Source organism: Urocitellus parryii, chromosome 14 (genome assembly GCF_045843805.1).
Source record: "Urocitellus parryii isolate mUroPar1 chromosome 14, mUroPar1.hap1, whole genome shotgun sequence".
Classification (NCBI taxonomy): domain Eukaryota; kingdom Metazoa; phylum Chordata; class Mammalia; order Rodentia; family Sciuridae; genus Urocitellus; species Urocitellus parryii.
Window position 1 is genome coordinate 66500452 of NC_135544.1, and position 24465 is coordinate 66524916.

The following is a 24465-nucleotide window of genomic DNA, read 5'->3' on the forward strand; positions in this document are numbered from 1 at the left end:
GAGAGGGGTGGAGAGTAGGTGAAGGGAGGGGAGGAAATGGAAGACAAAAGATGGAGTTGGCATGGTACTGTCATCCCAGGGAGCACAGGAGGACACCAGGAGGTGAGTAAGGAAGAGAGGGGTGGAGAGCAGGGTAGAGAGGGGAGCAGATGGAAGACAAAAGATGGAGTTGGCATGGTACTGTCATCCCAGGGAGCACAGGAGGACACCAGGAGGCTGAGAAAGGAAGGGAGGGGTGGAGAGCAGGGTAGAGAGGAGGAGATGGAAGACAAAAGATGGAGTTGGCATGGCACTGTCATCCCAGGGAGCACAGGAGAACACCAGGAGGTGAGTAAGGAAGAGAGGGGTGGAGAGCAGGTGGAGAGAGGAGGAGATGGAAGACAAAAGATGGAGTTGGCATGGTACTGTCATCCCAGGGAGCACAGGAGAACACCAGGAGGTGAGTAAGGAAGAGAGGGGTGGAGAGCAGGGGAGAGAGGGGAGGAGATGGAAGACAAAAGATGGAGTTGGCATGGCACTGTCATCCCAGGGAGCACAGGAGGACACCAGGAGGTGAGTAAGGAAGAGAGGGGTGGAGAGCAGGGGAGAGAGGTGAGCAGATGGAAGACAAAAGATGGAGTTGGCATGGTACTGTCATCCCAGGGAGCACAGGAGGACACCAGGAGGTGAGTAGGGAAGAGAGGGGTGGAGAGCAGGTGGAGAGAGAGGAGGAGATGGAAGACAAAAGATGGAGTTGGCATGGTACTGTCACCCCAGGGAGCACAGGAGGACACCAGGAGGCTGAAAAGGAAGAGAGGGGTGGAGAGCAGGGGAGAGAGGGGAGGAGATGAAAGACAAAAGATGGAGTAGGCATGGTACTGTCATCCCAGGAAGCACAGGAGAACACCAGGAGGTGAGTAAGGAAGAGAGGGATGGAGAGCAGGGGAGAGAGGGGAGGAGATGGAAGACAAAAGATGGAGTAGGCATGGTACTGTCATCCCAGGGAGCACAGGAGAACACCAGGAGGTGAGTAAGGAAGAGAGGGGTGGAGAGCAGGTGGAGAGAGGGGAGCAGATGGAAGACAAAAGATGGAGTTGGCATGGTACTGTCATCTCAGGGAGCACAGGAGGACTCCAGAAGGTGAGTAAGGAAGAGAGGGGTGGAGAGCAGGCGAGAGAGGAGGAGATGGAAGACAAAAGATGGAGTTGGTATGGTACTGTCATCCCAGGGAACACAGGAGAACACCAGGAGGTGAGTAAGGAAGGGAGGGGTGGAGAGCAGGGGAGAGAGGGGAGGAGATGGAAGACAAAAGATGGAGTTGGCATGGCACTGTCATCCCAGGGAACACAGGAGAACACCAGGAGGTGAGTAAGGAAGAGACGGGTGGAGAGCAGGGGAGAGAGGGGAGGAGATGGAAGACAAAAGATGGAGTTGGCATGGTACTGTCATCCCAGGGAGCACAGAGGACACCAGGAGGTGAGTAAGGAAGAGAGGGGTGGAGAGCAGGTGGAGAGAGAGGAGGAGATGGAAGACAAAAGATGGAGTTGGCATGGTACTGTCATCCCAGGGAGCACAGGAGGACACCAGGAGGTGAGTAAGGAAGAGAGGGGTGGAGAGCAGGGTAGAGAGGGGAGCAGATGGAAGACAAAAGATGGAGTTGGCATGGTACTGTCATCCCAGGGAGCACAGGAGAACACCAGGAGGCTGAGTAAGGAAGGGAGGGGTGGAGAGCAGGTGGAGAGAGGGGAGGAGATGGAAGACAAAAGATGGAGTTGGCATGGTACTGTCATCCCAGGGAACACAGAAGAACACCAGGAGGTGAGTAAGGAAGAGAGGGGTGGAGAGCAGGGGAGAGAGGGGAGCAGATGGAAGACAAAAGATGGAGTTGGCATGGTACTGTCACCCCAGGGAACACAGGAGGACACCAGGAGGTGAGTAAGGAAGAGAGGGGTGGAGAGCAGGTGAGGAGAGAGGGGAGGAGATGGAAGACAAAAGATGGAGTTGGCATGGTACTGTCATCCCAGGGAGCACAGGAGGACACCAGGAGGCTGAGTAAGGAAGAGAGGGGTGGAGAGCAGTGGAGAGAGGGGAGCAGATGGAAGACAAAAGATGGAGTTGGCATGGTACTGTCATCCCAGGGAGCACAGGAGGACACCAGGAGGTGAGTAAGGAAGAGAGGGGTGGAGAGCAGGTGGAGAGAGGGGAGGAGATGGAAGACAAAAGATGGAGTTGGCATGGTACTGTCATCCCAGGGAGCACAGGAGGACACCAGGAGGTGAGTAAGGAAGAGACGGGTGGAGAGCAGGGGAGAGAGGGGAGGAGATGGAAGACAAAAGATGGAGTTGGCATGGTACTGTCATCCCAGGGAGCACAGGAGGACACCAGGAGGTGAGTAAGGAAGAGAGGGGTGGAGAGCAGGGGAGAGAGGGGAGGAGATGGAAGACAAAAGATGGAGTTGGCATGGTACTGTCACCCCAGGGAGCACAGGAGGACACCAGGAGGTGAGTAAGGAAGAGAGGAGTGGAGAGCAGGGGAGAGAGGGGAGGAGATGGAAGACAAAAGATGGAGTTGGCATGGTACTGTTATCCCAGGAAGCACAGGAGGACACCAGGAGGTGAGTAAGGAAGAGAGGGGTGGAGAGCAGGGGAGAGAGGGGAGGAGATGGAAGACAAAAGATGGAGTTGGCATGGTACTGTCATCCCAGGGAGCACAGGAGGACACCAGGAGGCTGAGTAAGGAAGAGAGGGGTGGAGAGCAGGGGAGAGAGGGAGGAGATGGAAGACAAAAGATGGAGTTGGCATGGTACTGTCATCCCAGGGAGCACAGGAGAACACCAGGAGGTGAGTAAGGAAGAGAGGGGTGGAGAGCAGGGGAGAGAGGGGAGGAGATGGAAGACAAAAGATGGAGTAGGCATGGTACTGTCATCCCAGGGAGCACAGGAGAACACCAGGAGGTGAGTAAGGAAGAGAGGGGTGGAGAGCAGGGGAGAGAGGGGAGGAGATGGAAGACAAAAGATGGAGTTGGCATGGTACTGTCATCCCAGGGAGCACAGGAGGACTCCAGAAGGTGAGTAAGGAAGAGAGGGGTGGAGAGCAGGCGAGAGAGGAGGAGATGGAAGACAAAAGATGGAGTTGGTATGGTACTGTCACCCCAGGGAGCACAGGAGGACATCACGAGGCTGAGTAAGGAAGGGAGGGGTGGAGAGCAGGGGACAGAGGGGAGGAGATGGAAGACAAAAGATGGAGTTGGCATGGTACTGTCATCCCAGGGAGCACAGGAGAACACCAGGAGGTGAGTAAGGAAGAGAGGGGTGGAGAGCAGGGGAGAGAGGGGAGGAGATGGAAGACAAAAGATGGAGTTGGCATGGTACTGTCACCCCAGGGAGCACAGGAGGACATCACGAGGCTGAGTAAGGAAGGGAGGGGTGGAGAGTAGGTGAAGAGAGGGGAGGAGATGGAAGACAAAAGATGGAGTTGGCATGGCACTGTCATCCCAGGGAGCACAGGAGGACACCAGGAGGTGAGTAAGGAAGAGACGGGTGGAGAGCAGGTGGAGAGAGAGGAGGAGATGGAAGACAAAAGATGGAGTTGGCATGGTACTGTCATCCCAGGGAGCACAGGAGGACACCAGGAGGCTGAGTAAGGAAGGGAGGGGTGGAGAGTAGGTGAAGAGAGGGGAGGAGATGGAAGACAAAAGATGGAGTTGGCATGGCACTGTCATCCCAGGGAGCACAGGAGGACACCAGGAGGTGAGTAAGGAAGAGACGGGTGGAGAGCAGGTGGAGAGAGAGGAGGAGATGGAAGACAAAAGATGGAGTTGGCATGGTACTGTCATCCCAGGGAGCACAGGAGGACACCAGGAGGTGAGTAAGGAAGAGAGGGGTGGAGAGCAGGGGAGAGAGGGGAGGAGATGGAAGACAAAAGATGGAGTTGGCATGGTACTGTCATCCCAGGGAGCACAGGAGGACACCAGGAGGTGAGTAAGGAAGAGAGGGGTGGAGATCAGGGGAGAGAGGAGGAGATGGAAGACAAAAGATGGAGTTGGCATGGTACTGTCACCCCAGGGAGCACAGGAGGACACCAGGAGGCTGAAAAGGAAGAGAGGGGTGGAGAGCAGGGGAGAGAGGGGAGGAGATGGAAGACAAAAGATGGAGTTGGCATGGTACTGTCATCCCAGGGAGCACAGGAGGACACCAGGAGGTGAGTAAGGAAGAGAGGGGTGGAGAGCAGGGGAGAGAGGGGAGGAGATGGAAGACAAAAGATGGAGTTGGCATGGTACTGTCATCCCAGGGAGCACAGGAGAACACCAGGAGGCTGAAAAGGAAGAGAGGAGTGGAGAGCAGGGTAGAGAGGGGAGGAGATGGAAGACAAAAGATGGAGTTGGCATGGTACTGTCATCCCAGGGAGCACAGGAGGACACCAGGAGGTGAGTAAGGAAGAGAGGGGTGGAGAGCAGGTGGAGAGAGGGGAGGAGATGGAAGACAAAAGATGGAGTTGGCATGGTACTGTCATCCCAGGGAGCACAGGAGAACACCAGGAGGTGAGTAAGGAAGAGAGGGGTGGAGAGCAGGGGAGAGATGGGAGGAGATGGAAGACAAAAGATGGAGTTGGCATGGTACTGTCATCCCAGGGAACACAGAAGAACACCAGGAGGTGAGTAAGGAAGAGAGGGGTGGAGAGCAGGGGAGAGAGGGGAGCAGATGGAAGACAAAAGATGGAGTTGGCATGGTATTGTCACCCCAGGGAGCACAGGAGGACACCAGGAGGTGAGTAAGGAAGAGAGGGGTGGAGAGCAGGGGAGAGAGGGGAGGAGATGGAAGACAAAAGATGGAGTTGGCATGGTACTGTCATCCCAGGGAGCACAGGAGGACACCAGGAGGTGAGTAAGGAAGAGAGGGGTGGAGAGCAGGTGAGGAGAGAGGGGAGGAGATGGAAGACAAAAGATGGAGTTGGCATGGTACTGTCATCCCAGGGAGCACAGGAGAACACCAGGAGGTGAGTAAGGAAGAGAGGGGTGGAGAGCAGGGGAGAGATGGGAGGAGATGGAAGACAAAAGATGGAGTTGGCATGGTACTGTCATCCCAGGGAGCACAGGAGAACACCAGGAGGTGAGTAAGGAAGAGAGGGGTGGAGAGCAGGGGAGAGGGGAGGAGATGGAAGACAAAAGATGGAGTTGGCATGGCACTGTCATCCCAGGGAGCACAGGAGAACACCAGGAGGTGAGTAAGGAAGAGAGGGGTGGAGAGCAGGGGAGAGAGGGGAGGAGATGGAAGACAAAAGATGGAGTTGGCATGGTACTGTCATCCCAGGGAGCACAGGAGGACACCAGGAGGTGAGTAAGGAAGAGAGGGGTGGAGAGCAGGTGAGGAGAGAGGGGAGGAGATGGAAGACAAAAGATGGAGTTGGCATGGTATTGTCACCCCAGGGAGCACAGGAGGACACCAGGAGGTGAGTAAGGAAGAGAGGGGTGGAGAGCAGGGGAGAGAGGGGAGGAGATGGAAGACAAAAGATGGAGTTGGCATGGTACTGTCATCCCAGGGAGCACAGGAGGACACCAGGAGGTGAGTAAGGAAGAGAGGGGTGGAGAGCAGGTGAGGAGAGAGGGGAGGAGATGGAAGACAAAAGATGGAGTTGGCATGGTACTGTCATCCCAGGGAGCACAGGAGAACACCAGGAGGTGAGTAAGGAAGAGAGGGGTGGAGAGCAGGGGAGAGATGGGAGGAGATGGAAGACAAAAGATGGAGTTGGCATGGCACTGTCATCCCAGGGAGCACAGGAGAACACCAGGAGGCTGAAAAGGAAGAGAGGAGTGGAGAGCAGGGTAGAGAGGGGAGGAGATGGAAGACAAAAGATGGAGTTGGCATGGTACTGTCATCCCAGGGAGCACAGGAGGACTCCAGGAGGCTGAAAAGGAAGAGAGGAGTGGAGAGCAGGGTAGAGAGGGGAGGAGATGGAAGACAAAAGATGGAGTTGGCATGGTACTGTCATCCCAGGGAGCACAGGAGGACACCAGGAGGTGAGTAAGGAAGAGAGGGGTGGAGAGCAGGTGGAGAGAGGGGAGGAGATGGAAGACAAAAGATGGAGTTGGCATGGTACTGTCATCCCAGGGAGCACAGGAGAACACCAGGAGGTGAGTAAGGAAGAGAGGGGTGGAGAGCAGGGGAGAGATGGGAGGAGATGGAAGACAAAAGATGGAGTTGGCATGGTACTGTCATCCCAGGGAACACAGAAGAACACCAGGAGGTGAGTAAGGAAGAGAGGGGTGGAGAGCAGGGGAGAGAGGGGAGCAGATGGAAGACAAAAGATGGAGTTGGCATGGTATTGTCACCCCAGGGAGCACAGGAGGACACCAGGAGGTGAGTAAGGAAGAGAGGGGTGGAGAGCAGGGGAGAGAGGGGAGGAGATGGAAGACAAAAGATGGAGTTGGCATGGTACTGTCATCCCAGGGAGCACAGGAGGACACCAGGAGGTGAGTAAGGAAGAGAGGGGTGGAGAGCAGGTGAGGAGAGAGGGGAGGAGATGGAAGACAAAAGATGGAGTTGGCATGGTACTGTCATCCCAGGGAGCACAGGAGAACACCAGGAGGTGAGTAAGGAAGAGAGGGGTGGAGAGCAGGGGAGAGAGGGGAGGAGATGGAAGACAAAAGATGGAGTTGGCATGGTACTGTCATCCCAGGGAGCACAGGAGGACACCAGGAGGTGAGTAAGGAAGAGAGGGGTGGAGAGCAGGCGAGAGGGGAGGAGATGGAAGACAAAAGATGGAGTTGGCATGGTACTGTCATCCCAGGAAGCACAGGAGGACACCAGGAGGTGAGTAAGGAAGAGAGGGGTGGAGAGCAGGGGAGAGAGGGGAGGAGATGGAAGACAAAAGATGGAGTTGGCATGGTACTGTCATCCCAGGGAGCACAGGAGGACACCAGGAGGTGAGTAAGGAAGAGAGGGGTGGAGATCAGGGGAGAGAGGAGGAGATGGAAGACAAAGCATGGTACTGTCACCCCAGGGAGCACAGGAGGACACCAGGAGGCTGAAAAGGAAGAGAGGGGTGGAGAGCAGGGGAGAGAGGGGAGGAGATGGAAGACAAAAGATCACACGCGAGCTATATTGGCATGGTACTGTCATCCCAGGGAGCACAGGAGGACACCAGGAGGTGAGTAAGGAAGAGAGGGGTGGAGAGCAGGGGAGAGAGGGGAGGAGATGGAAGACAAAAGATGGAGTTGGCATGGTACTGTCATCCCAGGGAGCACAGGAGAACACCAGGAGGCTGAAAAGGAAGAGAGGAGTGGAGAGCAGGGTAGAGAGGGGAGGAGATGGAAGACAAAAGATGGAGTTGGCATGGTACTGTCATCCCAGGGAGCACAGGAGGACACCAGGAGGTGAGTAAGGAAGAGAGGGGTGGAGAGCAGGTGGAGAGAGGGGAGGAGATGGAAGACAAAAGATGGAGTTGGCATGGTACTGTCATCCCAGGGAGCACAGGAGAACACCAGGAGGTGAGTAAGGAAGAGAGGGGTGGAGAGCAGGGAGAGATGGGAGGAGATGGAAGACAAAAGATGGAGTTGGCATGGTACTGTCATCCCAGGGAACACAGAAGAACACCAGGAGGTGAGTAAGGAAGAGAGGGGTGGAGAGCAGGGGAGAGAGGGGAGCAGATGGAAGACAAAAGATGGAGTTGGCATGGTATTGTCATCCCCAGGGAGCACAGGAGGACACCAGGAGGTGAGTAAGGAAGAGAGGGGTGGAGAGCAGGGGAGAGAGGGGAGGAGATGGAAGACAAAAGATGGAGTTGGCATGGTACTGTCATCCCAGGGAGCACAGGAGGACACCAGGAGGTGAGTAAGGAAGAGAGGGGTGGAGAGCAGGTGAGGAGAGAGGGGAGGAGATGGAAGACAAAAGATGGAGTTGGCATGGTACTGTCATCCCAGGGAGCACAGGAGAACACCAGGAGGTGAGTAAGGAAGAGAGGGGTGGAGAGCAGGGGAGAGATGGGAGGAGATGGAAGACAAAAGATGGAGTTGGCATGGTACTGTCATCCCAGGGAGCACAGGAGAACACCAGGAGGTGAGTAAGGAAGAGAGGGGTGGAGAGCAGGGGAGAGGGGAGGAGATGGAAGACAAAAGATGGAGTTGGCATGGCACTGTCATCCCAGGGAGCACAGGAGAACACCAGGAGGTGAGTAAGGAAGAGAGGGGTGGAGAGCAGGGGAGAGAGGGGAGGAGATGGAAGACAAAAGATGGAGTTGGCATGGTACTGTCATCCCAGGGAGCACAGGAGGACACCAGGAGGTGAGTAAGGAAGAGAGGGGTGGAGAGCAGGTGAGGAGAGAGGGAGCAGATGGAAGACAAAAGATGGAGTTGGCATGGTATTGTCACCCCAGGGAGCACAGGAGGACACCAGGAGGTGAGTAAGGAAGAGAGGGGTGGAGAGCAGGGGAGAGAGGGGAGGAGATGGAAGACAAAAGATGGAGTTGGCATGGTACTGTCATCCCAGGGAGCACAGGAGGACACCAGGAGGTGAGTAAGGAAGAGAGGGGTGGAGAGCAGGTGAGGAGAGAGGGGAGGAGATGGAAGACAAAAGATGGAGTTGGCATGGTACTGTCATCCCAGGGAGCACAGGAGAACACCAGGAGGTGAGTAAGGAAGAGAGGGGTGGAGAGCAGGGGAGAGATGGGAGGAGATGGAAGACAAAAGATGGAGTTGGCATGGCACTGTCATCCCAGGGAGCACAGGAGAACACCAGGAGGCTGAAAAGGAAGAGAGGAGTGGAGAGCAGGGTAGAGAGGGGAGGAGATGGAAGACAAAAGATGGAGTTGGCATGGTACTGTCATCCCAGGGAGCACAGGAGGACTCCAGGAGGCTGAAAAGGAAGAGAGGAGTGGAGAGCAGGGTAGAGAGGGGAGGAGATGGAAGACAAAAGATGGAGTTGGCATGGTACTGTCATCCCAGGGAGCACAGGAGGACACCAGGAGGTGAGTAAGGAAGAGAGGGGTGGAGAGCAGGGGAGAGATGGGAGGAGATGGAAGACAAAAGATGGAGTTGGCATGGTACTGTCATCCCAGGGAACACAGAAGAACACCAGGAGGTGAGTAAGGAAGAGAGGGGTGGAGAGCAGGGGAGAGAGGGGAGCAGATGGAAGACAAAAGATGGAGTTGGCATGGTATTGTCACCCCAGGGAGCACAGGAGGACACCAGGAGGTGAGTAAGGAAGAGAGGGGTGGAGAGCAGGGGAGAGAGGGGAGGAGATGGAAGACAAAAGATGGAGTTGGCATGGTACTGTCATCCCAGGGAGCACAGGAGGACACCAGGAGGTGAGTAAGGAAGAGAGGGGTGGAGAGCAGGTGAGGAGAGAGGGGAGGAGATGGAAGACAAAAGATGGAGTTGGCATGGTACTGTCATCCCAGGGAGCACAGGAGAACACCAGGAGGTGAGTAAGGAAGAGAGGGGTGGAGAGCAGGGGAGAGAGGGGAGGAGATGGAAGACAAAAGATGGAGTTGGCATGGTACTGTCATCCCAGGGAGCACAGGAGGACACCAGGAGGTGAGTAAGGAAGAGAGGGGTGGAGAGCAGGCGAGAGGGGAGGAGATGGAAGACAAAAGATGGAGTTGGCATGGTACTGTCATCCCAGGAAGCACAGGAGGATACCAGGAGGTGAGTAAGGAAGAGAGGGGTGGAGAGGAGGTGAGAGAGGGGAGGAGATGGAAGACAAAAGATGGAGTTGGCATGGTACTGTCATCCCAGGGAGCACAGGAGGACACCAGGAGGTGAGTAAGGAAGAGAGGGGTGGAGAGCAGGGGAGAGAGGAGGAGATGGAAGACAAAAGATGGAGTTGGCATGGTACTGTCATCCCAGGGAGCACAGGAGGACACCAGGAGGTGAGTAGGGAAGAGAGGGGTGGAGAGCAGGTGGAGAGAGGGGAGGAGATGGAAGACAAAAGATGGAGTTGGCATGGTACTGTCATCCCAGGGAGCACAGGAGGACACCAGGAGGCTGAAAAGGAAGAGAGGGGTGGAGAGCAGGGGAGAGAGGGGAGGAGATGGAAGACAAAAGATGGAGTTGGCATGGTACTGTCACCCCAGGGAGCACAGGAGGACACCAGGAGGTGAGTAAGGAAGAGAGGAGTGGAGAGCAGGGGAGAGAGGGGAGGAGATGGAAGACAAAAGATGGAGTTGGCATGGTACTGTCATCCCAGGGAGCACAGGAGGACACCAGGAGGTGAGTAAGGAAGAGAGGGGTGGAGAGCAGGGGACAGAGGGGAGGAGATGGAAGACAAAAGATGGAGTTGGCATGGTACTGTCATCCCAGGAAGCACAGGAGGACACCAGGAGGCTGATTAAGGAAGAGAGGGGTGGAGAGCAGGGGAGAGAGGGGAGCAGATGGAAGACAAAAGATGGAGTTGGCATGGTACTGTCATCCCAGGGAGCACAGGAGGATACCAGGAGGTGAGTAAGGAAGAGAGGGGTGGAGAGGAGGTGAGAGAGGGGAGGAGATGGAAGACAAAAGATGGAGTTGGCATGGTACTGTCATCCCAGGGAGCACAGGAGGACACCAGGAGGTGAGTAAGGAAGAGAGGGGTGGAGAGCAGGGGAGAGAGAGGAGGAGATGGAAGACAAAAGATGGAGTTGGCATGGCACTGTCATCCCAGGGAGCACAGGAGGACACCAGGATGTGAGTAAGGAAGAGAGGGGTGGAGAGCAGGTGGATAGAGAGGAGGAGATGGAAGACAAAAGATGGAGTTGGCATGGTACTGTCATCCCAGGGAGCACAGGAGGACACCAGGAGGCTGAGTAAGGAAGAGAGGGGTGGAGAGCAGGGGAGAGAGAGGAGGAGATGGAAGACAAAAGATGGAGTTGGCATGGTACTGTCATCCCAGGGAGCACAGGAGGACACCAGGAGGTGAGTAAGGAAGAGAGGGGTGGAGAGCAGGGGAGAGAGGGGAGGAGATGGAAGACAAAAGATGGAGTTGGCATGGTACTGTCATCCCAGGAAGCACAGGAGGATACCAGGAGGTGAGTAAGGAAGAGAGGGGTGGAGAGCAGGGGACAGAGGGGAGCAGATGGAAGACAAAAGATGGAGTTGGCATGGTACTGTCACCCCAGGGAGCACAGGAGGACACCAGGAGGTGAGTAAGGAAGAGAGGGGTGGAGAGCAGGGGACAGAGGGGAGGAGATGGAAGACAAAAGATGGAGTTGGCATGGTACTGTCATCCCAGGGAGCACAGGAGAACACCAGGAGGCTGAGTAAGGAAGAGAGGGGTGGAGAGAAGGGGAGAGAGGGGAGGAGATGGAAGACAAAAGATGGAGTTGGCATGGCACTGTCATCCCAGGGAGCACAGGAGAACACCAGGAGGTGAGTAAGGAAGATAGGGGTGGAGAGCAGGGTAGAGAGGGGAGCAGATGGAAGACAAAAGATGGAGTTGGCATGGTACTGTCACCCCAGGGAGCACAGGAGGACACCAGGAGGCTGAGTAAGGAAGAGAGGGGTGGAGAGCAGGGGACAGAGGGGAGGAGATGGAAGACAAAAGATGGAGTTGGCATGGTACTGTCATCCCAGGAAGCACAGGAGGATACCAGGAGGTGAGTAAGGAAGAGAGGGGTGGAGAGCAGGGGAGAGAGGGGAGCAGATGGAAGACAAAAGATGGAGTTGGCATGGTACTGTCACCCCAGGGAGCACAGGAGGACACCAGGAGGTGAGTAAGGAAGAGAGGGGTGGAGAGCAGGGGACAGAGGGGAGGAGATGGAAGACAAAAGATGGAGTTGGCATGGTACTGTCATCCCAGGGAGCACAGGAGAACACCAGGAGGCTGAGTAAGGAAGAGAGGGGTGGAGAGCAGGGGAGAGAGAGGAGGAGATGGAAGACAAAAGATGGAGTTGGCATGGTACTGTCATCCCAGGAAGCACAGGAGGATACCAGGAGGTGAGTAAGGAAGAGAGGGGTGGAGAGCAGGGGAGAGAGGGGAGCAGATGGAAGACAAAAGATGGAGTTGGCATGGTACTGTCACCCCAGGGAGCACAGGAGGACACCAGGAGGTGAGTAAGGAAGAGAGGGGTGGAGAGCAGGGGACAGAGGGGAGGAGATGGAAGACAAAAGATGGAGTTGGCATGGTACTGTCATCCCAGGGAGCACAGGAGAACACCAGGAGGCTGAGTAAGGAAGAGAGGGGTGGAGAGAAGGGGAGAGAGGGGAGGAGATGGAAGACAAAAGATGGAGTTGGCATGGCACTGTCATCCCAGGGAGCACAGGAGAACACCAGGAGGTGAGTAAGGAAGAGAGGGGTGGAGAGCAGGGGAGAGAGAGGAGGAGATGGAAGACAAAAGATGGAGTTGGCATGGCACTGTCATCCCAGGGAGCACAGGAGAACACCAGGAGGTGAGTAAGGAAGAGAGGGGTGGAGAGCAGGGTAGAGAGGGGAGGAGATGGAAGACAAAAGATGGAGTTGGCATGGTACTGTCATCCCAGGGAGCACAGGAGGACACCAGGAGGTGAGTAAGGAAGAGAGGGGTGGAGAGCAGGCGAGAGGGGAGGAGATGGAAGACAAAAGATGGAGTTGGCATGGCACTGTCATCCCAGGGAGCACAGGAGAACACCAGGAGGTGAGTAAGGAAGAGAGGGGTGGAGAGCAGGGGAGAGAGGGGAGGAGATGGAAGACAAAAGATGGAGTTGGCATGGTACTGTCATCCCAGGGAGCACAGGAGGACACCAGGAGGTGAGTAAGGAAGAGAGGGGTGGAGAGCAGGGTAGAGAGGGGAGCAGATGGAAGACAAAAGATGGAGTTGGCATGGTACTGTCATCCCAGGGAGCACAGGAGAACACCAGGAGGTGAGTAAGGAAGAGAGGGGTGGAGAGAAGGGGAGAGAGGGGAGCAGATGGAAGACAAAAGATGGAGTTGGCATGGCACTGTCATCCCAGGGAGCACAGGAGAACACCAGGAGGTGAGTAAGGAAGAGAGGGGTGGAGAGCAGGGGAGAGAGAGGAGGAGATGGAAGACAAAAGATGGAGTTGGCATGGCACTGTCATCCCAGGGAGCACAGGAGAACACCAGGAGGTGAGTAAGGAAGAGAGGGGTGGAGAGCAGGGGAGAGAGAGGAGGAGATGGAAGACAAAAGATGGAGTTGGCATGGCACTGTCATCCCAGGGAGCACAGGAGGACACCAGGAGGTGAGTAAGGAAGAGAGGGGTGGAGAGCAGGGTAGAGAGGGGAGCAGATGGAAGACAAAAGATGGAGTAGGCATGGTACTGTCATCCCAGGGAGCACAGGAGGACACCAGGAGGCTGAGTAAGGAAGAGAGGGGTGGAGAGCAGGGTAGAGCACGTGTCTAGATACAAAACCCTGAAGTTACCTGCGGAAACCACAATGGCAACTGTACAAGAGGAAGCACCAAGTCATTATAAAGGAATCACGTCAGAATAAAAACAGCTTTCCCAGGAGAAACCCCGAAGTCCAGGAAGGAACAGGATGATAGGCTTCAAGACCTGAAAGATAATACCTTCAACGTCCTACTGTGTTCAGCAAAGTCATCCTTCAGATGAGACAGAAGCATTAACTGAAGGATTCACGACCCTTGAACCAGTGCCACGGAAGACACTTGGAGGAATCCCACACTCAGAAGAGGAAGCCGAGTAAACAAGATCATGAACGCAGAGGAAATCAGAATGAGTCTCTCTAGAGGGGTGAAGAAGCAAATGATAAGTAGGAAAGAATCAATTTCAGGAAACAATAAACTCCTAAGATGCACACGGGAGAAGGAAGAGAGCCTCGTTTATTCAAAATATCCAGAAGAAAGACGGAAAAACGATAGGAGCTAGTGCATGACCTTCAGTAATGACCCTGGATGAGTGGTCTGACTCCAGACTGGCTGCAACTCGGTTAAAAGTAGGACCCGACACTTTGCTGCCTAGAAGAATCTCACCTCAAAGGCAAAGACACTGGAAGGCTCATAAGTGAAAGTGGGAGGAGGAGAGCGACATCCGGGCAGATGGAATCCAGAAGCCAGCAGAAGGAGCTACACCCAGGTCCACCAGACCCCACACCAACATCAGCCAGAAGAGGTCAGCGGGTATGGACCTAGGAACCCTCCATCAGGAAGATGTGGTGACTGCGAACGTGGATGCACTGAGGGTTGCAGCACCCAATCTTATAAAACAAACACTAAAGGACAAAACAGGAAAGAGAGGTCCCAGACCATGACAGTGGGAGTCTCACACGATAGATCATCTAGACAACAACAGTGACCAGGAGACCTCAGAGCTGAACTGCACTCTAGATCAGACCACTCCGCCCAGCAGCTGGACCCCACGTTTTACACCAGCACCTGGAACATCTTCTGAAATAGATCATATTTTAGGCACAGAGCAAGGGTCAACAAACACAAACAATGGGAATGATACCTTGCATTTTTATCAGAGTAGAGCGAAACGAAACTAGAAATCGATAAGAGAAGCTAAAGCAATTATGCCAGAACATGAGGATTGAACAGTTCGATTTTGAATGAAGAATGAATCACTGAAGGAATCATTTACTCTAGGAATTAAATAAAAATAGAAACACAACAAACCAGAATTCATGGGAGACAGATAAAGCAGCACTGGGGAAGTTTATAGCTATGAATTCCTACATTAAAAACAGAGACACCTCAAACAAGTACCTGATGATGCACCCAAGGTCTTAGGAATACAAGTACAAACCAAACCCAAAGTCAGTAGAAACAAATAAATAACAAAGATCAGAGCAGAAATAAATGAAAGAGTGTAAAAGAACAACACAAACAGTCAATGAAGCAAATATTGCATTCTTTGTAAAAACAAACAAAATTAACAAATGCTTAGCCAACTAACAAAAAAAGACCCAAATAAATAAAATTAGAGACTTTAAAGGGTATATTACAAATGATATTACTGAAATCCATAGGATACTTAAGTATTTTGAAAAGTTACATGCCAACGGATTGGAAAATCCAGAAAACAGGGACAAATTACCACTAACTTAGACCTCCCAAATTGGCCCAAGAAGATATAAGAAAAAATCAGATTGATTAATAACAAGCAACGAGATAGAGTAACAAAGAAAAGTCCAGGAGCAGCAGGCACACTGCTGGACTTCACTGGGCCTTAAACAGAGCAGCACCGACACTCCCAAACTCTTCCCTAGAGCACGGGAAGAGGTGCTTACCTCATTCCAGGAAGCCAGGGTACCCACTAGGAACCCCAACGATGCACAAAACAACGGTGATCTATACACGATGTCCTCCACGTGTATAGTGAGGACAGGTGAGACCCATAACAGACCACTAGTAAGTCAGACTCAACAGCACCCTCGGGTCACAACAGGATGGACATGTGTGGTTCCGGGGAGGCAAGCGTGGTCCAGTGGTCCAACCGCACACAAGCAGAGTCGACGACGAAACCACGGAGGCAGAGAGGGCCTCTGATGAAATCCCACACTCCTCCATGATGAGATCCCTGGATAAACGGGGTACACAGGATGGTACCTCCATCAGGAAGGCTACGTAGGACAAAACCAAAGTCGACTTCCCGCTGAACAAGGAAGATGAAGACAGTTCCTCTAGGAACAGGACAAGGATGTCCACTCTCATCACTCGGATCCAGTGTCGTGCTTGACATTTTATCCAGAGAAATTAACAAGACAAAGAAATAAAGGGGGTAAAAAGAGGAAAAGAAGAAGTCCAATGATCCCTTCTATGCATAGAAGACCCCACAGATTCAACCGGAGACCAAACAGCAAAGCTTTAGGATACCACATACACCAATGATCAATGCGCGGAACAAGAAACCAGGAAACAATCCCAGTCCCAATAACCTGGGAACAAAAAGAAGTAGAAATAGCAAGAACTGAGTTTATGAAGCCAAACACTTCTACAATGAAAACGGCAGAGAGAAAGAGGACACGCGAAGACAGAAACCTCTCCTCTCACGGCTGGAGAGGGCGTGTTAAAACGCCACACTATGATTCAACACGATCCCACCACAACAGCAAGGGGGCTCTGCACAGAACAGGACGACAGTGCTGAGGTCCACACAGACCACCAAAGACCCAAGCAGCCCATGCTTCCTGAGCAAAAGGAGCGACCCTGGAGGACTCAGGAACCCGGTTTCAAAATGCCCAGCAGAGCAGAGAAAGAAAGCTGACGGCACTGCAGAGGGAACAGAGGTGTAGACCAAGGCGACTGAGCGTGGGGTCCAGACACTGGGACCTACACACCCACAGCCACCCGGGTCCTGACCAAGGTGTAGACCAGGGAACAGAGCTTAGGGTCCAGACACTGGGTCCCACACACCCACAGCCACCCGAGTCCTGACCAAGGTGTAGACCAGGGAACAGAGCTTAGGGTCCAGACACAGACCCACACACCCACAGCCACCTGAATCCTGACCAAGGTGTAGACCAGGGAACAGAGCTTAGGGTCCAGACACAGACCCACACACCCACAGCCACCCGAGTCCTGACCAAGGTGTAGACCAGGGAACAGAGCTTAGGGTCCAGACACAGACCCACACACCCACAGCCACCCGAGTCCTGACCAAGGTGTAGACCAGGGAACAGAGCTTAGGGTCCAGACACAGACCCACACACCCACAGCCACCCGAGTCCTGACCAAGGTGTAGACCAGGGAACAGAGCTTAGGGTCCAGACACTGGGTCCCACACACCCACAGCCACCTGAATCCTGACCAAGGTGTAGACCAGGGAACAGAGCTTAGGGTCCAGACACAGACCCACACACCCACAGCCACCTGAATCCTGACCAAGGTGTAGACCAGGGAACAGAGCTTAGGGTCCAGACACAGACCCACACACCCACAGCCACCTGAATCCTGACCAAGGTGTAGACCAGGGAACAGAGCTTAGGGTCCAGACATAGACCCACACACCCACAGCCACCCGGGTCCTGACCAAGGTGTAGACCAGGGAACAGAGCTTAGGGTCCAGACACAGACCCACACACCCACAGCCACCCTAGTCCTGACCAAGGTGTAGACCAAGGAACAGAGCTTAGGGTCCAGACATAGACCCACACACCCACAGCCACCCGAGTCCTGACCAAGGTGTAGACCAGGGAACAGAGCTTAGGGTCCAGACACAGACCCACACACCCACAGCCACCTGAATCCTGACCAAGGTGTAGACCAGGGAACAGAGCTTAGGGTCCAGACATAGACCCACACACCCACAGCCACCCGAGTCCTGACAAAGGTGTAGACCAGGGAACAGAGCTTAGGGTCCAGACACAGACCCACACACCCACAGCCACCCGAGTCCTGACCAAGGTGTAGACCAGGGAACAGAGCTTAGGGTCCAGACACTGGGTCCCACACACCCACAGCCACCCGAGTCCTGACCAAGGTGTAGACCAGGGAACAGAGCTTAGGGTCCAGACACAGACCCACACACCCACAGCCACCTGAATCCTGACCAAGGTGTAGACCAGGGAACAGAGCTTAGGGTCCAGACACAGACCCACACACCCACAGCCACCTGAATCCTGACCAAGGTGTAGACCAGGGAACAGAGCTTAGGGTCCAGACATAGACCCACACACCCACAGCCACCCGAGTCCTGACCAAGGTGTAGACCAGGGAACAGAGCTTAGGGTCCAGACACAGACCCACACACCCACAGCCACCCGAGTCCTGACCAAGGTGTAGACCAAGGAACAGAGCTTAGGGTCCAGACACAGACCCACACACCCACAGCCACCCGAGTCCTGACCAAGGTGTAGACCAAGGAACAGAGCTTAGGGTCCAGACACAGACCCACACACCCACAGCCACCTGAATCCTGACCAAGGTGTAGACCAGGGAACAGAGCTTAGGGTCCAGACACAGACCCACACACCCACAGCCACCTGAATCCTGACCAAGGTGTAGACCAGGGAACAGAGCTTAGGGTCCAGACACAGACCCACACACCCACAGCCACCTGAATCCTGACCAAGGTGTAGACCAGGGAACAGAGCTTAGGGTCCAGACACAGACCCACACACCCACAGCCACCTGAATCCTGACCAAGGTGTAGACCAGGGAACAGAGCTTAGGGTCCAGACATAGACCCACACACCCACAGCCACCCGAGTCCTGACCAAGGTGTAGACCAGGGAACAGAGCTTAGGGTCCAGACACAGACCCACACACCCACAGCCACCCTAGTCCTGACCAAGGTGTAGACCAAGGAACAGAGCTTAGGGTCCAGACACTGGGACCTACACACCCACAGCCACCCGAGTCCTGACCAAGGTGTAGACCAGGGAACAGAGCTTAGGGTCCAGACATAGACCCACACACCCACAGCCACCCGAGTCCTGACCAAGGTGTAGACCAGGGAACAGAGCTTAGGGTCCAGACACAGACCCACACACCCACAGCCACCCTAGTCCTGACCAAGGTGTAGACCAAGGAACAGAGCTTAGGGTCCAGACACTGGGTCCCACACACCCACAGCCACCGGAGTCCTGACCAAGGTGTAGACCAAGGAACAGAGCTTAGGGTCCAGACACAGACCCACACACCCACAGCCACCCGAGTCCTGACCAAGGTGTAGACCAGGGAACAGAGCTTAGGGTCCAGACACTGGGTCCCACACACCCACAGCCACCTGAATCCTGACCAAGGTGTAGACCAGGGAACAGAGCTTAGGGTCCAGACACAGACCCACACACCCACAGCCACCCGAGTCCTGACCAAGGTGTAGACCAAGGAACAGAGCTTAGGGTCCAGACACTGGGTCCCACACACCCACAGCCACCGGAGTCCTGACCAAGGTGTAGACCAGGGAACAGAGCTTAGGGTCCAGACATAGACCCACACACCCACAGCCACCCGAGTCCTGACCAAGGTGTAGACCAGGGAACAGAGCTTAGGGTCCAGACACAGACCCACACACCCACAGCCACCTGAATCCTGACCAAGGTGTAGACCAGGGAACAGAGCTTAGGGTCCAGACATAGACCCACACACCCACAGCCACCCGAGTCCTGACCAAGGTGTAGACCAGGGAACAGAGCTTAGGGTCCAGACACAGACCCACACACCCACAGCCACCCGAGTCCTGACCAAGGTGTAGACCAAGGAACAGAGCTTAGGGTCCAGACATAGACCCACACACCCACAGCCACCCGAGTCCTGACCAAGGTGTAGACCAGGGAACAGAGCTTAGGGTCCAGACACAGACCCACACACCCACAGCCACCCGAGTCCTGACCAAGGTGTAGACCAAGGAACAGAGCTTAGGGTCCAGACACTGGGTCCCACACACCCACAGCCACCGGAGTTCCATTGGAGCCAGAAACCTATGGCCAGAAAGCTGGGCTCTTCCCTGAATGGTGCTGGACGTCCCCCAGAGGAGTTTAGAAGCCGACCGTCTCTCACCCTGAAGGAAGATCACTTCTAGAAGGGTGGGGACCTTAACAGGAGCCTGAGAGCTGGGAGCTACTGGGGGGGCACAGCAGGCAGTTCAGGGCTGCACAGGCCCCATGGCACCGGAGGGAAAGCAGGAATTGACAGATCACAGTCTCCCGCACTCCCAGGATCAGCCCCAGGTAAGTGACGACCAGGACTGGAGGGAAGAAGCTGGCTAGCTGCTCTGTGCCAGGACTGACGTCCAGAAAATGAAAGGACTCAAAACCTGACACAAAGGAAGGGTAATCCCATCAATACACCTGCAAGTAACACAGACCGACGCCTGTCCAAGGAAGCCCAAATGCCCACAAACATACGGAAAATGGTGGACGTCTTTAGCCATCAGGGAAATGCAGATCAAAATGCCACTGAGATTTCATCTCGCCTCAGTCAGCATGTTGCCATCAGCAAACAGACCATCACTGGCCAGGATGGGATCAAGGACGCCTGCTCGCTGTCGGAGGGACTGCCTATCAGGGCAGACACTGTGCAGGACAGGATGGTGCTCCCCCACCACCCAGCAGGGCACCTCAGGGCCACACCTCCCAGGTGCAGAGGCAGGGCGTGAGGGCAAGCACACAAGTGGCACCACCCACAGCGGCTGAGCTGCGGACCCAGCGCAGGTGGCCATCAGCAGACGGTTGCACTTGGAGTATTAATCAGCCATAAAGAACAATCCATGTCACTGGGAAAGACATGGAGGGCACTGGAGGTCACCACGCTAAGTGAAATGAGCCAGACACAGAGAAGAGAACCACCCGTTTTCTCTTTGATTCTTAAAGAAATACACACAGAGGCCCTGAGAGCAGAAGAGGGACCGCGGGCCAGACAGCAGGCGGGCAGAAGCAGGGCGGGTGTGGGCAAGCCTGTGGGGTGGCCGGTCAGGGACAGCAGGAGCAAGGGAGGGGAAATCGCCACAGGGCCCAGGGGCCTGCACCACCCCCCCCCGCGGAGGTGACGCTGCTGGGAGCCACTCTGTCCTCACTGTGGGCCATGAGGAAAGGAGAGGAGCAGAACAAGAGGAGGCACAGGTTGGAAATGAGCACTGCACCCATGAGCTTCTCAGTGCCAAGGGCTTGTGGTGCAGGAAACGCACCCCACAAGTGACCCCCCAGAGTGGAGCCTCCTGGCACTACTGAAGGTGACACCCAGGCACACACCACCCCGCGGTATTCTGGGACCGTTGGGCGCAGGCCGGCATGCCCCCTTGCTGCCCTGCGGACTCACCAGGGGGACACTGGCCTGTGGACCCTGACATCAAGGCCACCTACTCCACTGTGCATTTTCTGTTTTGCTTGAAAGCCTTTTGCCCTCATTTGAAATCACCCTCACGTTTCCTCGATGCATGGGGTATTTAAAACATCCAAATAAAGCTCCTTTCTGGTTTTACTTGCCTTCTTGTTTTCCTTTTTTACACGTTTTATTAAACTTTTTTTTAAAATACATTCAAGAAGAGAAAGACTAGGAGAAAAGACCTTGGCAAACGTAGGGCAGGTCTGGCAGAGGGCCTCATGCACACCAACACCACACGGGTGCCCCTCGTCCAACATCCTCACCCACACCAACACCACACAGGTGCCCCTCGTCCCCACATTCTCACCCACACCAACACCACACGGGTGCCCGTCGTCCCCACATCCACACCCACACCAACACCACACGGGTGCCCCTAATCCAAGGTCCTCACCCTCACCAACACCACACGGGTGCCCCTCGTCCCCACGTCCTCACCAAAACCAACACCACATGGGTGCCCCTCGTCCCCATGTCCTCACCAACAACAACACCACATGGGTGCCCCACGTCCTCACCAACACCAACACCACATGGGTGCCCCTGGTCCTCACCAACACCAACACCACATGGGTGCCCCTCGTCCCCACGTCCTCACCAACACCAACAAAACACGGGTGCCCCTCGTCCCCTCGTCCTCACCAACACCACACGGGTGCCCCTCGTATCCACGTCCTCACCAAGACCAACACCACACGGGTGCCCCTCGTCCCCTCGTCCTCACCAACACCAACACCACACGGGTGCCCCTCGTCCCCTCGTCCTCACCAACACCAACACCACACGGGTGCCCTCGTCCTCACCAACACCAACATCAACACCACACGGGTGCCCTCGTCCTCACCAACACCAACATCAACACCACACGGGTGCCCCTCGTCCTCACCAACACCAACATCAACACCACACGGGTGCCCCTCGTCCCCACGTCCTCACCAACACCAACACCACACGGGTGCCCCTCGTCCTCACCAACACTACTCGGGTGCCCCTCGTCCTCACCAACACCAACATCAACACCACACGGGTGCCCTCGTCCTCACCAACACCAACATCAACACCACACGGGTGCCCCTCGTCCCCACGTCCTCACCAACACCAACACCACACGGGTGCCCCTCGTCCCCACGTCCTCACCAACACCAACACCACACGGGTGCCCCTCGTCCCCTCGTCCTCACCAACACCAACACCACACGGGTGCCCTCGTCCTCACCAACACCAACATCAACACCACACGGGTGCCCTCGTCCTCACCAACACCAACATCAACACCACACGGGTGCCCCTCGTCCTCACCAACACCAACACCACACGGGTGCCCCTCGTCCCCACGTCCTCACCAACACCAACATCACACGGCTGATCCACGTCCTCACCAACACTACTCGGGTGCCCCTTGTCCTCACCAACACCAAGATCAACACCACACGGGTGCCCCTCGTCCCCTCGTCCTCACCAACACCAACATCAACACCACACGGGTGCCCCTCGTCCTCACCAACACCAACATCAACACCACACGGGTGCCCTCGTCCTCACCAACACCAACATCAACACCACACGGGAGCCCTCGTCCTCACCAACACCAACATCAACACCACACGGGTGCCCTCGTCCTCACCAACACCAACATCAACACCACACGGGAGCCCTCGTCCTCACCAACACTACTCGGGTGCCCCTCGTCCTCACCAACACCAACACCAACACCACACGGGTGCCCTCGTCCTCACCAACACCAACATCAACACCACACGGGTGCCCTCGTCCTCACCAACACTACTCGGGTGCCCCTCGTCCTCACCAACACCAACACCAACACCAACACCACACGGGTGCCCTCGTCCTCACCAACACCAACACCACACGGGTGCCCTCGTCCTCACCAACACCAACATCAACACCACACGGGTGCCCTTCGTCCTCACCAACACCAACACCACACGGGTGCCCTCGTCCTCACCAACACCAACATCAACACCACACGGGTGCCCTCGTCCTCACCAACACCAACATCAACACCACACGGGTGCCCCTCGTCCCCACGTCCTCACCAACACCAACACCACACGGGTGCCCCTCGTCCTCACCAACACTACTCGGGTGCCCCTCGTCCTCACCAACACCAACATCAACACCACACGGGTGCCCTCGTCCTCACCAACACCAACATCAACACCACACGGGAGCCCTCGTCCTCACCAACACCAACATCAACACCACACGGGTGCCCTCGTCCTCACCAACACCAACATCAACACCACACGGGAGCCCTCGTCCTCACCAACACTACTCGGGTGCCCCTCGTCCTCACCAACACCAACACCAACACCACACGGGTGCCCTCGTCCTCACCAACACCAACATCAACACCACACGGGTGCCCTCGTCCTCACCAACACTACTCGGGTGCCCCTCGTCCTCACCAACACCAACACCAACACCAACACCACACGGGTGCCCTCGTCCTCACCAACACCAACACCACACGGGTGCCCTCGTCCTCACCAACACCAACATCAACACCACACGGGTGCCCTTCGTCCTCACCAACACCAACACCACACGGGTGCCCTCGTCCTCACCAACACCAACACCACACGGGTGCCCTCGTCCTCACCAACACCAACATCAACACCACACGGGTGCCCTTCGTCCTCACCAACACCAACACCACACGGGTGCCCTCGTCCTCACCAACACCAACACCACACGGGTGCCCTCGTCCTCACCAACACCAACATCAACACCACACGGGTGCCCTCGTCCTCACCAACACCAACATCAACACCACACGGGTGCCCCTCGTCCCCACGTCCTCACCTACACCAACACCACAAGGGTGGCCTCGTCCCCATGTCCTGTCCACACAGCAGTGTGCCCCTCGTCCCCACGTCCTCTCCACACAGCAGGGTGCCCCTTGTCCTCACGTCCTGTCCACACAGCAGGGTGCCCCTCGTCCCCACGTCCTCACCAACACCAACACCACACGGATGGCCTCGTCCCCTCGTCCTGTCCACACAGCAGTGTGCCCCTCGTCCCCACGTCCTCTCCACACAGCAGGGTGCCCCTTGTCCTCATGTCCTGTCCACACAGCAGTGTGCCCCTCGTCCCCACGTCCTCTCCACACAGCAGGGTGCCCCTTGTCCTCACGTCCTGTCCACACAGCAGGGTGCCCCTCGTCCCCACGTCCTCACCAACACCAACACCACACGGATGGCCTCGTCCCCTCGTCCTGTCCACACAGCAGTGTGCCCCTCGTCCCCACGTCCTCTCCACACAGCAGGGTGCCCCTTGTCCTCATGTCCTGTCCACACAGCAGGGTGCCCCTCGTCCCCACGTCCTCATCAACACCAACACCACACGGGTGGCCTCGTCCCCACGTCCTGTCCACACAGCAGGGTGCCCCTCGTCCCCATGTCCTCTGCAGCACGTAGTATCTTCTCTGCTCTTGGCTGCACGTTCTGGCTGGAGTGGGAGGAATCTCAGGGTGGTCTGACCAAGTTTCCCCGATGGCTGGGGATGCTTAGCGTTAATGTGATCGCTTTGGAAGGCAGACGGAGACTCCTGAACCCAGGAAGGCAGGGCCTCTCATCCCCACAGGAGCCACATTCTGTGGCTGCTCTGCTAGACCTGGGCCAGGTAACCAAGCAGAAGGCAAATACAAAGAAGGCATCTCACATGAGAGACTTTGCAATAAAACCTCCAAGAAGAACATAAGGGTTAAAAAGGAAAAAGAAGGAGAATGTTCTATGGAATTCACGTCAGTCATCATTGGCCGAGGACACTG